Here is a 12,759-nt window from a genome sequence, read left to right as displayed (position 1 = left end):
ACACCACTGAGGTGTCAAAGCTATCACCCGCATCCTCCGCCAGCGCAGAGCCATACACCTTGGCAGGAGACAGTAGTGGGCAGGCTTCTGGGGCACAATCTACTGAGCACCACACAGTGGCTCATATACATCAGGCGGAGGCAGCAACACCCAGGGGAGTCAACAGTCGGAGGTCTGTTGGATGCCAGGACTCAGCTGAGTACCAGTCAGACGCTGAGCCTCTGGACAAGGTTATCCTGGAGCTGATGCAGATGCAAGGCCACGGCCGTGAGATTCAGGAGGCGGTGTCAACGACACTCTGGCGAGTCAATTTGGATGAGTCCCAAAGGTTACAGTCGCAGGATGTGATCTGATGATGTGTGGCACCGTGGCTAGGGTGACGACCGCAGTGGAGAGGCTGGAGCACGAGGTCAGCGTCTTGAGGGGTGGCGTCCAAGGCGTGGCTCAGTCAGTGATGACCATGAATGAGGGCCCCGATAGCGTAGCCCATTTGCTGGGCACCGTGTCGCAAATGCGGGTGGATATTGTCGCAACACTGCAGAGCGTGGCCCTGTCACTGAGGAACATTGCAAGGGCGTCAACACCACGGTGCAGACAATGGGGAGATGCCAGTTCTGGCAGGGCCGCATGATGCAGAGGCCTCTGGAGTTCATTCCAGCTGCCCCTCCATCCCATGGAGCCCCTCAGGGCCTTACGGGCATTGTCCAGGAGGAGCAAGCTCTGGAGCCCAACGCAGTGCCTTCCACCAGGGATAGGATAGCAGTCCCCAGCTCATCCAAATCCCCCCACCTAACACCGGCATGTCTCAAGGTCAGCCGGCAGAACAGGGTGGGCACGGGATGCCAGTGGGCATGGCGATGCTAGTGACACTGGTAAGTCAGCCCGGGCCCTCCAGCTCCTGCCCTATAGAGGAAGCCCGCCAAGGCCATCAAAGGTCACAGGGCGTGAGAAGCAGCAGGCTGTCCGCACCTCAGATGTGCATCCTGGGAACACACCTAGATGCAGTGGCAGAGCACGGAGGTGAAAGAAGATTGAGGATCACTGAGTGGGCACTGGCAGTGGGTGTGTGTACCATCTGTAGTTATGGACAATGAGGGTTTTGAATGTTCACAATTGAAACATATTATACCTGATAAGAGGAACAGGGGTTTTGGGGAGAAGGCAGGAGAATGGGGATGAGAAAATATCAGCCATGATTGAATGGCGGAGCAGACTCGATGGGCCGAGTGGCCTAATTCTGCTCCTATGTCTTATGGTCTTCTGTGCGAAGCCTCTGTCACGTTATTCCTCACAGTGAGCCATTCCACACTTCCATCCCCTGTTGCCCTCTGCTCCCCCGACTTGCAACAACCCCTATTCTGGGAACAGTGGTTCTACAGCAAGAGCTCCCATTGCAGGCTACGTGCAGGTGATAGGTGCTGCCAGCAGAAAGACAGGAGTCAGACATTGGCATCGACTGAGGAACATCGGAATTTACCTCACAATTGGTTATCATCACCCTCCTGCCTTGTATATTGACCCGCTGACAGTGCCGACATAGGCCCATCACGCTGGGGTTAGGTTACACAGGCCCTGAGAGGGCGGAAAAGGGAGGGGGGGGGGGGTGGAAATGGGGGGGGGGGTCAATCGCGGGAGGAGGAATCCAGAGGAAGGGGGGATTAGAGAGAAAGAGGAATGGGGGACTGGGGTGGGGAGGAGAGGAGGTGAGCTGATGGACAAAGCCTCCTCCTATGAGAAGCGGGTGAGGATGAGGACCTCCCTAGCTCTAGGGGCATCCTGAACCCTCACCGCCGCCTGTTTTCCTACCTTCAGCTGCTCCCATGGGTCCTCCCCGGGCTTGTCCTTCAGACCCTCCTGCGTCGGCCGGTCCTCAAGCTCCTCAGACGAGGCCGCATGTCCCTCCTCCTCTACCACATCACCCACTGCTGTGCCAGGTTGTGAAGGGCACACCAGATTATAACAAAGCGGGAGACCCTCTGTGAAGTATACTGCAGTGCAGCCCAGACCGGTCCAGGCAACGGAACCGCATTTTGACCTGTCCGATGCACCGATCAATGACAGCAGGGTTGGCAACATAGGCATTGTTATATCGGGTCTCCACCTTGGATTCCGACCTCCATATTGGCGTCATCAGCCAGTCCCTCAGTAGGTACCCCTTATCCCCCAAGAGCCAGTCTGTCACCCTGGGGTGGGCCTTGAAGACTCCGGGATCTCCAAGCATCCAAGGATGTATCTGTCATGCACACTCCCTGGGAAACATGCACACATATGCATGATCCGGAGGCGGTGGTCACAGATAATTTAAATATTGAGGAAGTGGAACCTCTTCCTGTTAATGACAAGCGCTCTCTGATGCCCCGTTACGTGCAAGGCAACATACAAACCAACAATTATCTCCTGGGGCATCCTGGCGATGGCAGAGATTTCTGCAGCCCGGGCACCTTGATGGTCTTGGTTCAGCTCATAGTTTATATCGTCAGTATAGTCAGTTTATATATACAGTCTCCCGGGCATACAGGGCATCGGTGACCTTGCTTGTAGGTTGCACCTTACTCCAGACCACAAAAGCAACAAACTGGCAATGAACAAACACACATCCTCCAGGGATTAAACATTAAACAGTCAACAGTACAATAGAGTAAAAAGCAACCTGCAAAAGCATTTCTTCAACACCTCCATCAAGCTTCTCATTTGAATCAACCCGCCTCCCTCTCTACCTCCTGCAGCGCCCGACAGGAGATTCCTAAACAAGGAAAAAGTCACACTGACGCTGGACACAGCAGTAGGGAGAAAGAGCTTCCCTTCCCATTCTCCAGTGTGGGCAGCAGGTTGTCTTATATCCTCCCTTTCCTTACTCCAAGACACAGAAGCAAAGGGGCAGCAGAAAACAAACACACAGCCTCCATGATCTTTAGGCATTTGCAGCTACCAAAAGGAGTAATGAGCAAACACAATCTGCAGCACCACTTGAAAGCTCACATAACTAACAATGCCAATTTATTATTAGCAATAGCCTACAGCTGTGCAGCCAGAGGCTGCTCACAGTCAGAAGGAGTTAAAGTGACCGTCAGCTTATAACCACGAACAGGGCTCTGTCCTGGAAATACTTTGTGGGGCTTACAGACAGCAGCTATAGTTGCCCCTATTATGGGTGAACACAATTCAGGAGATGGCCTGTAAGACCTGTTCAGCCTGAATTCCATTTGCCACTGATTAGCTCATCTGACCAGCCATCCTACACTCTCTTGCAAAGGCTATGCTCACTATTTAACACCCCACCAATTTTCATATCATCCCCAAACGTACCAATCAACCCTCCTACATTGATATATAAACCACTAGCAGTAAGGGCCCCAACACTGATCCCTGAGGGACCCCACTGGACATCATCTTCCAGCCAGAAAAACACCCCTCAACCATCACCCTCTGCTTCCTGCCCTCAGCTAATTCCGGATCCAATTTTCCAAATTTCCTTGGATCCCATGGGTTTTTATCGTCGCTATCAGTCCCTAAGAGGACCTGATGAATATTCTTCCTGAAATTCAAGTAATTGCATCAAATGCAATTCCTTCATCTGCACACCTGGCCATCACTTCAAAAAATTCAATCAAGTTAGTCAGACATGACCTCCCCTTAACAAAACCATGCTGATTGTTTTTGCTTAATCCCTGCCTCTCCAAATTCTGTCTCTCAGAATTGCTTCCAATAATTTCCCCACCACTGAGGTTATACTGACCGACCTGTAGTTTCCTGATTTATCCCTGCCTCCCTTCTTGAATAATGATACCGCATTGGCTATCCTCCAGAACTGCAGCACCTCTCCTGCGACCAGGGAGGAATTGAAAATTATTGCCAGCAAATGGGATGCATTTCATCTGGCCCTGGAGAGTTGTCTATGTTTAAGCTTGCCAAACCACTCAGAACCTCGTCTCTGTCTGTGTTAATCTCTTTAATTTGATTCCAGTCCTTCTTCCTGATTTCTATACCCACACTGTCCCTCTCATGAGTGAACACTGCCATGAAATATTCATTTAGAACCCTACCTACATCCTTCGGCTCCACACAAAAGTTACCATGTGGTCCTTCCTAGATATCCTTTTACCCTTAATGCACTTGTAAAACAACATAGAATTTTCCTTTATTTTACCTGCTTGGGCAGCACGGTAGCATAGTGGTTAGCACTGTGGCTTCACAGCGCCAGGGACCCAGGCTCGATTCTCGGCTTGGGTCACTGTCTGTGCAGAGTCTGCACGTTCTTCCAGTGTTCGCGTGGGTTTCCTCTGGGTGCTCCGGTTTCCTCCCACAGTCCAAAGATGTGCAGGTTAGGTGGATTGGCCACGCTAACTTCCCTTAGTGTCCAAAACGTTTGGGGAGGGTCTTGGGTTAGGGGATAGGGTGGAAGTCAGGGCTTAAGTGGGTTGATGCAGACTCGATGGGCCGAATGGCTTCCTTCTGCACTGTATGTTCTATGTTCTATCATTTTATGCCCCCTTTTTGCTCTCCTAATTTCCATTTTAAGTTCCCTCTTGCACATTCTATTCACATCTCGGGTTTCTGCTGTTTTGGGCCCTCAATATCTGCCATTATCCTCCCTTTTCTCCTTATCCAATGCTGTATGTCCCTTGATATCAAGGATTCATTGGATTTGGTGGTCCCACCCTTTTTCTTGATTGGAACATGTTGGCCTTGCACTCTCCCTGTTTCCTTCTTGAATGCTCCACTGTTCTTTCACAGATTTACCTAACAGTGTCCGCTCCCAGTCCATTCTGGCCAAATCATATCTGATCTTATTAAAATTGGCCTTCCCCCAGTTTAGAACTTTGATCTCAGTCCCATCCTTGTCCTTTTCCATGACAATCTTAAATCTCACCGAGTTATGATCACTGTCTGCAAAATGCCCCCCATTGATACATCACCCACTTGCCCAGCTTTGTTACCGAAAATTAAGTCCAGGACCTAGACATCTGCTCTTCTATTTCTCTTAGACTGTTAGGGGGCCTTTTGAACACTCCCAGCAATGTGATTGTCCCTTTTTGGTTTTTAATTTCTACCCATATGGTTTCAGTTGAAGATCCTTCAAAGATGTCGTCTCTCCTTACTGCTGTAATTGATTCCCTGCTCAACTCCTCCTCTTTTACCTCCTTCCTTATCTCGCCTGAAGATCTTCCTGTATCCTGGAATATGGAGCTGCCAGTCCTGCCCCCTCCCCCCCCCCCCACCGCGTCTCAGTGACAGCAATGACATCACATTGGGGATTGGTTACCCCTTGCATTGTTAACTCCGTGAGCCGCCAAAAATGATGCCACCCCTGTCACGGTGAACTGTTTCAAAATGCCCTCTTTGACAAGACCTTCAAACACTCCGCCTGGCTGCTAAGCACCACTCAGGTGCATCGTCACACTGTTTCAAGGCTTCTCACTCCCTTGACCACAATGATGACCCCATGAAATTAGAATTTTCACACAATTCCCTCAATGATATTCTTCCTGTGAATGTCCTAACAATCATTGGTATTGTTGCCATTAGAAATGTCTAAAAACATTAGAATTACAGGCTCTTGGTTCTTTCATTGCTCACATCTTGCCTTCGGCATGCATTTCTGTATAAGTGCTTGCTTAAACAGGTGAATTGGCCTTTACGGTATTTCATTCAATTAACTCTTGCATTCCCACAAAGATCAGGTGAGCATATAGCTGCTCCAAATTAATATATCATGCCTTATGTACAATCTAATTACATAGCAGGCATAACTATTGTCATTAAAACAGAAAATGGTGGATAAACTCAGCAGGTCTGACAGCATCTGTGGAGAGAGAAGGGAGCTTGTCAAAGAGTCATCCAGTCTCGAAACGTTAGCTCCCTTCTCTCTCCACAGATGTTGCCAGACCTGCTGAGATTGTCCAGCATTTTCTGTTTCTGTTTCAGATTCCGACACCTGCAGTATTGTGCTTTTATCTTAATGCACCATAGAAAGCATCCTATCGGGCTGCATCACAGCCTGGGATGGCAACTGCTCGGCCCAGGACCGCAAGAAACTTCAGAGAGTGGTGAACACCGCCCAGTCCATCACACGAACCTGCCTCCCATCCATTGACTCCATTTACACCACCCTATGTGTTGCCCTATTATGTACTTTCTTTTATTTCCTTTCCTCCTCATGTACTTAATCATCTGTTGAGCTGCTCGTAGAAAAATATTTTTCACTGTATCTCGGTACACGTGACAATCCAATCCAATCCAATCCAATCCAATCCAATGCTCCGCGTCATTATGCTGCTCAAAACATTTTCTTGCTTTCTCTCTCCACAGATGCTGCCAGACCTGCTGAGTTTATCCAACATTTTCTGTTTTCATTTCAGATTTCCACAATCAGCAGTATTTTGCTTTTATTATATAACTATGGTCATAATATGCAGCCAAAGGTTAATGGGCAGGATTCGCCGGAATCGTGAAAAGCGATTGGGCGGAGAATCGGTTTTGACGCCAAAATCATGGACGGCGCCAGGTTCACGCAAAATCACAATTCTCCGGTGCCTCGACAGCGATGTCACTGCATTCCAATCCATACATGCAGTAAACGCTGTTGGCATATCATCAGCGGGCCTGACGCGGTATACTCCGGGGCCTCCGTGATCCTCCGCCCCCCTGGGGGGAATTCCCGACGGCAAGGTTCACTTGTGCTTTCAAAAGTTGTGAAACAGGCACCGTGGCTGTTGAGGAGGTACAGAAAGTGTCCAACGTCGCCATAGTCTGCTGACCGTTGTGCTGTTGGCTGGGCGGCTTCTGCCAGGGCCAGGGGGGTAGCGGGGCGGTGGCCAGTATGTGGGCCGTGGGGTCGGGGTGGACAGCCACAGGCAACCATCGTCACAGCACGCCAGGCTGCGCATGCCGCTGACTGCCGACCCTGAACGGATCGTATGCGTGCTCCTCCCGGCCACCATCCTAGGTACCCTCTGGCCCCAGCCGACCCATCAATGGGATGGGCACGCTCCAGCGCAACTAGTGCCATCTTGTTGGCTGGGATGGAGTGTGTGGGGAGTGAAGTGTGTATACACGCTGCAGCTGGTGAGACTCCCGAGTGCCAATCACGAACCCGGCGATTCCCACACCGTTTTCCATTGGAATCGATTGTGTTGCATGTGACACTGTTGTTAGCCCCTCCACGGTGCGTGAATGGGTCCAGGTGCAGCACCAGTTTTGCTGTCGTAGAACTCCACGAATCCTGCCCCGGTGTCAACAGTTAGGGCGTGATTCTCCGACTTTCAGGCTATGTCCAGAGCATGTGTCTACTCTTACGACAAGAAGTTGACGCCGCCCCCACACTGATGCTCCGCCCTGTAGGGGCTAGCAGCCACGCCACGTTACCTCCAGATACGGATGGAGAATTGCTGGGTCCGTTGCCGCGCATGTGCACGGCGGCGACCTCCAGCGGTCGCGGCGTATAACATATAGCCGGCCGGACGCCAACTCGGCCTGCAAGATAGTTCTCCCCTGGACACCTTCTCGTCACCCCGAACCACTCCCACCAGTCCCACCAGCCCCCGCCGAAGCCCCCCTGGCCAGCAGAATGCCCCCCCTCCACCCCCCCGCCCCCCGACTGTGGCGGCGTTGGACACAGTCTGCAGCCGGGAAGTCGGCCCATCGGGAGCGGAGCATCGGGGGAGGGCCTTCAGGTGACGTCCTGAGGCCGTCCCCACGGCATGCGGCGTACTCACCGATACCGTTTTGGAGGGGGGTGGTGGAGCATCCAAAAAACGGCATCACCCAATTTCGGCATCAAAACGGATTCTCTGGTCAATCGGCGAATGCGATATTGGCGTTGGCAATCGGACAATAAGTCTCAAGAACGGAAAATCCTGCCGAATCAGTTAAAGGTTATGGGCGGGATTCTTCGAAAATCGGCGGGATGGGCAACTCCGGCGTGAAGGAGTGACGTGAACCACTCCGGCGTTGGGCCACGGACGAATAGCGTGCCCCCATGGCAAGGCCCACCCGCGGATCGGTGAGCCCCAGTCGCAGGCCAGGCCACCATGGGGGCACCCCCCGGGGCCAGATCCCCCCGCGCCCCCAAAGACCCCAGAGGCCGCCCGCGCAGCCAGGTCCCGCCGGTAAATACCTGTCGTAACATACGCCGGCGGGACCCGCCGAAAACGGGCGGCCACTCGGCCCATCGCGGGCCGGAGAATCTCCGGGGGGGGGGGGGGGGCGGGGGGTGTAGCTGCCAACGGCCCCCAACCGCCGTGGCCCAATTCCCGCTCCCGACAAATCCCCGGTGCCGGAGAATTCGGCAGCCGGTGGGGGCAGGATTCCCGCCGCCCCCCCAGTGATTCACCGACCCGGCGGGGGGTCGGAGAATCCTGCCCCATCAGTTCAATCTTTCCAGTCCATATGACAGGGGGTTCACTTTTGTTAGGGCAGAAGTGAGGCCAATCTTCCTTTGATAGCTCACCTCCAGCAAGTATTCTTCATTTGGCAAGAAACACAGGTGGGTTACTTGACAACAGGGGCATCACAACTAATTGTTACCTTAATTACCTGGCATCCACTGATGTTTGCTTCTGACCAGGCTCAATAGAGATGTGGATAAGGAGAGGGATCTAATTCCCTATTTCAGCTGATTTACCGATCAGAAGGAAATGGGTTCAAACAGAACTCCAGTGACGAGCAATCTAATCTGTTGTAAAAGATGCTGCTTAAATGCAAGTTTTTGGGATGCTCTGTCAGAGGTGCTGCCTTATGGATGAGGTTTTAAATCCTTCAGGTGGATGTAAATGATCCCACCGCACTTCCTAAAGAAGAGCAGGCGGGTTCTCCCTAGTGTGCTGGTCAATATTTATCCCTGAGCCAATATCACAAGAATCTGGGGCGTCATTCTCCGACCCCCCAGCGGGCTCCTCCACCTGCGACTGCAGCCGCCGCAAGCCGCCCGTCACCCTCTTCGCTCGTCTCCGGGTCGGTGGTTGCATCGGATCTATGTGTGGGTGTGGTAACTCCAGGAACCCGGGATCCATCTGGGCGGCAGATGTTCGCTTGGGCTGGGCTTCCCTCCGACCGCCCGGCCCCTCTGCTGCTCCTACCTCCACCTGCTGTACCGGGACGGCTGTGTTGTGCGCACCAGTGAGTGTACCAGGCGCCTCATCACTAAAGTGCCCAACCGAGGTGAGTGTTTCTGTGATGGTGGAGGGTGTTGGTGACAGCAGTGGCGTTGTGTCGTGCTCTTCGTCCCACTCTGAGTCCATGGCACTTTGGGGTGGGGGTTCGTCTCCACCCATCCACTCTGAGTCACTGTCCGGAATTTCGTCTTCCTGGGTAGTGCTGTCCCGGGTAGGGGTGTCCTGGGCAGTGCTGTCCCGGGTAGTGGTGTCCCGGGTAGCGGTGTCCTGGGTAGTGGTGTCCTGGGTAGTGGTGTCCTGGGTAGTGGTGTCCTGGCTCGGATGTGACGGGGGCCTGTGGCTGCATCCCTCGTCGCTGGGTGGTCGCTCCCGCAAGTGACGGGGGTGTCGTCTCCCTGTTGCTCCAGGTCTCTCCGTCTCCCGTGGTGTGCGAGGGGCATCCTGCGGGCGTCGCATGCTGGAGGGTCCGGGTCTCGCCGTCTCCCGTGGCCTCCAAGGGGCATCCTGTGGGCATCGCATGCTGGAGGGTCCGGGTCTCTCCGTCTCCCGTGGCCTCCGAGGGGCATCCTGCGGGCGTCGCATGCTGGAGGGTCCGTGTCTCTCCGTCTCCCGTGGTGTGCGAGGGGCATCCTGCGGGCGTCGCATGCTGGAGGGTCCGTGTCACTCCGTCTCCCGTGGCCTCCAAGGGGCATCCTGCAGGCGGTCTGCATCTGCGGGGATGGGTGCCTGGACGTTTGGTCCTGCGATACACAATGAAGCATGCATGGTTAGAGATCAGGCAGTGATCAGGTGATATGGGGGAGGGGGATATAGGGGAGGGGGGATATGGGGACGGGCTGTCGGTGGCTCACTTGCTTGTGGGCCCCCGACCTCTGCATCAGCAATCTCCCGGTCGTCAGGTCCGCCACCCAATTCCAGGTCCCTTTCCTCGTGTTCGGTCAGTAGCCTCTCATCAGCGGGGCCTCCTCCAGTCCTCACATGCTCCCTATTGTTGTGTGCGCGCTTCTCCTGTGGGGGAGGGGTGGCAGGGGTAAAAGGCAACACTGTTAGGTAGGTATATGAATTCACGCCATCGGTTGCGCGTGCATTGCAGAGGTTAAGGTTAGGGCTGGATTCACTTGGGGATATGGGGGATATGGGGGAGGGGGGATATGGGGGAGGGGGGATATGGGGGATATGGGGGAGGGGGGATATGGGGAGGGGGGATATGGGGGAGGGGGGATATGGGGGAGGGGGGATATGGGGAGGGGGGTTATAGGGGAGGGGGATATGGGGAGGGGGGATATGGGGGGGATATGAGGGAGGGGGGATATGGGGAGGGGGATATGGGGAGGGGGGATATGGGGAGGGGGGATATGGGGAGGGGGATATGGGGAGGGGGATATGGGGAGGGGAGATATGGGGGAGGGGGGATATGGGGGAGGGGGGATATGGGGGAGGGGGATATGGGGAGGGGGACATGGGGAGGGGGGATATGGGGAGGGGGGATATGGGGGAGGGGGAATATGGGGAGGGGGTTATGGGGGAAAGGGGGGTGGATATGGGGGAGGGGGATATGGGGAGGGGGGATATGGGGGAGGGGGATATGGGGGAGGGGGGATATGGGGGGATATAGGGGAGGGGGAATATGGGGGAGGGGGGATATGGGGGAGGGGGGATATGGGGAGGGGGGATATGGGGGAGAGGGGATATGGGGGAGGGGGGATATGGGGGAGGGGGATATGAGGGAGGGGGGATATGGGGGAGGGGGATATGGGGGAGGGGAGATATGGGGAGGGGGGATATGGGGATATGGGGGAGGGGGGATATGGGGGAGGGGGGATATGGGGGAGGGGGGATATGGGGGAGGGGGGATATGGGGGAGGCTCACCCTGCCTGCTCTGACAAGGTCGTTCACCTTCTTGTGGCACTGGGTGCCTGTCCGTGGTGTCAGGGCCGCAGCGGTGACGGCCTCTGCCACTTCCCTCCACAGACGCCGGCTGTGGCGGACGGCAACTCTGCGGCCGTGCCCGGGATACAGGGCGTCCCTCCTCTGCTCCACCGCGTCCAGGAGCGCCTCCACATCCCGTGACTCGAACCTCGGGGCTGTGCGGCGGCCAGCCATCCAGTCGGGTCTTCCGGTCGGGTGTTCCGGTCGGGTGGGGGGGAGCAGCGCGGCCTTATGAGCCGTCACGCCGTGCGGCGCGTATGGCGCTGCACGGCGTGAACCACTACGCATGCGCGGATCCCGTTACGTCGCTGCTAGCCCATTTCGGGCCGGAGACTTTCGACCCATTTTTCCGACGTGCCGCAAGTCGGATTTGCGCAGTTTTTTGCGCCGATCGGCGGACTTTCCGCCGATAACGGAGAATTTCGCCCCTGGTAACTGTGTACATTTCTGACTGATTTTGTTAACTATCCAACTCTTAGCTTATTTGTTTAATTCACCCTTTATTCTAAAATAACTCAATAATTGCTTTAGTTGGGACGAGACTTAACCACTCGGCAAGATGGAATTCTTGGACAGTGAATGGTTGACGAAAGGAAAAGGCAAAAGGTACACTTAACAATGAAAGACAGACATTTACCACTTTGCTTGTTTGATCGGGGCGGAGAACTGGAATTCCTCTCATACTCTTTCGCTGACAGCAATTTCTTCTGGAATTCTGCCTCAGGATTTTTCAGAATGTGGCGAACAAAAATGTTTCTCGGAAGCTCTACCTTTAACTCCTAAATTACCGTTACCTCATCCTAAATTGGACCTGATTTTTTTTTTGCATTCATTTATTTACGCATGTGGACATCGTAGGCTAGACCAGCATTCATTGTCTATCCCGAATTGCCCTTGAGAAGGTGGCGGCCTTCTTGAACCGCTGCAACCCATGTATTGTTGGTACATCCACTGTGCTGTTAGGGAGGGAGTTCCAGGATTTTGCCCCAGTGACAGTGAAGGAACAACAACATATTTTCAAATCAGGATGGTGGATGACTTGGAGGGGAACCTCCAGGTGGTGATGTTCCCATATACTTACTGCCCTTGACCTTCTAGATGGTAGTGGTTGTGAGTTTGGAAGGTGCTGTTTAAGGAACCTTTGGTGAGTTGCTGCAGTGTATCTTGTAGATAGTATACACGGCTGCCGTTAGTGGTGGAGGGAGTAAATGTTTGTGGATCAAGCGGGCTGCTTTGTCCTGGATGGTATCAAGTTTATTGAGTGTTGTTGGAGCTTCACTCATCCAGGCAAGTGGAGAGTATTCCATCACACTCCTGACTTGTGCCTTGTAGACTGTGAACAGGCTTTGAGAGTCAGGAGGCAAGATACTTGCCACAGGATTCATAGAATCTGACCTGCTCTTGCAGTCATAATATTTATATGGCTAGTCCAGTTGGGGGGCGGGATTCTCCGACCTCCCGCCGGGTCGGAGAATCGCTGGGGGCTGGCGTGAATCCCGCCACCGCCGGTTCCCGAATTCTCCGGCACCGGATATTCTGCGGGTGCGGGAATCGCGCCGCGCCGGTTGGCGGGCCCCCCCGGCGATTCTCCGGCCCGCGATGGGCCGAAGTCCCGCCGCTGTCAACCCACGGCAGCCGGCATAGATTGAACTGCCTTTGGGACGGCGGGACACGGTGCCGCGGGAGGGCTCCGGGGTCCGGGGGGGGGGGGCGCGG

Source organism: Scyliorhinus torazame, chromosome 14, assembly GCF_047496885.1.
Source record: "Scyliorhinus torazame isolate Kashiwa2021f chromosome 14, sScyTor2.1, whole genome shotgun sequence".
Taxonomy (NCBI): Eukaryota; Metazoa; Chordata; class Chondrichthyes; order Carcharhiniformes; family Scyliorhinidae; genus Scyliorhinus; species Scyliorhinus torazame.
Note: the sequence above shows the minus strand (reverse complement) of the source record.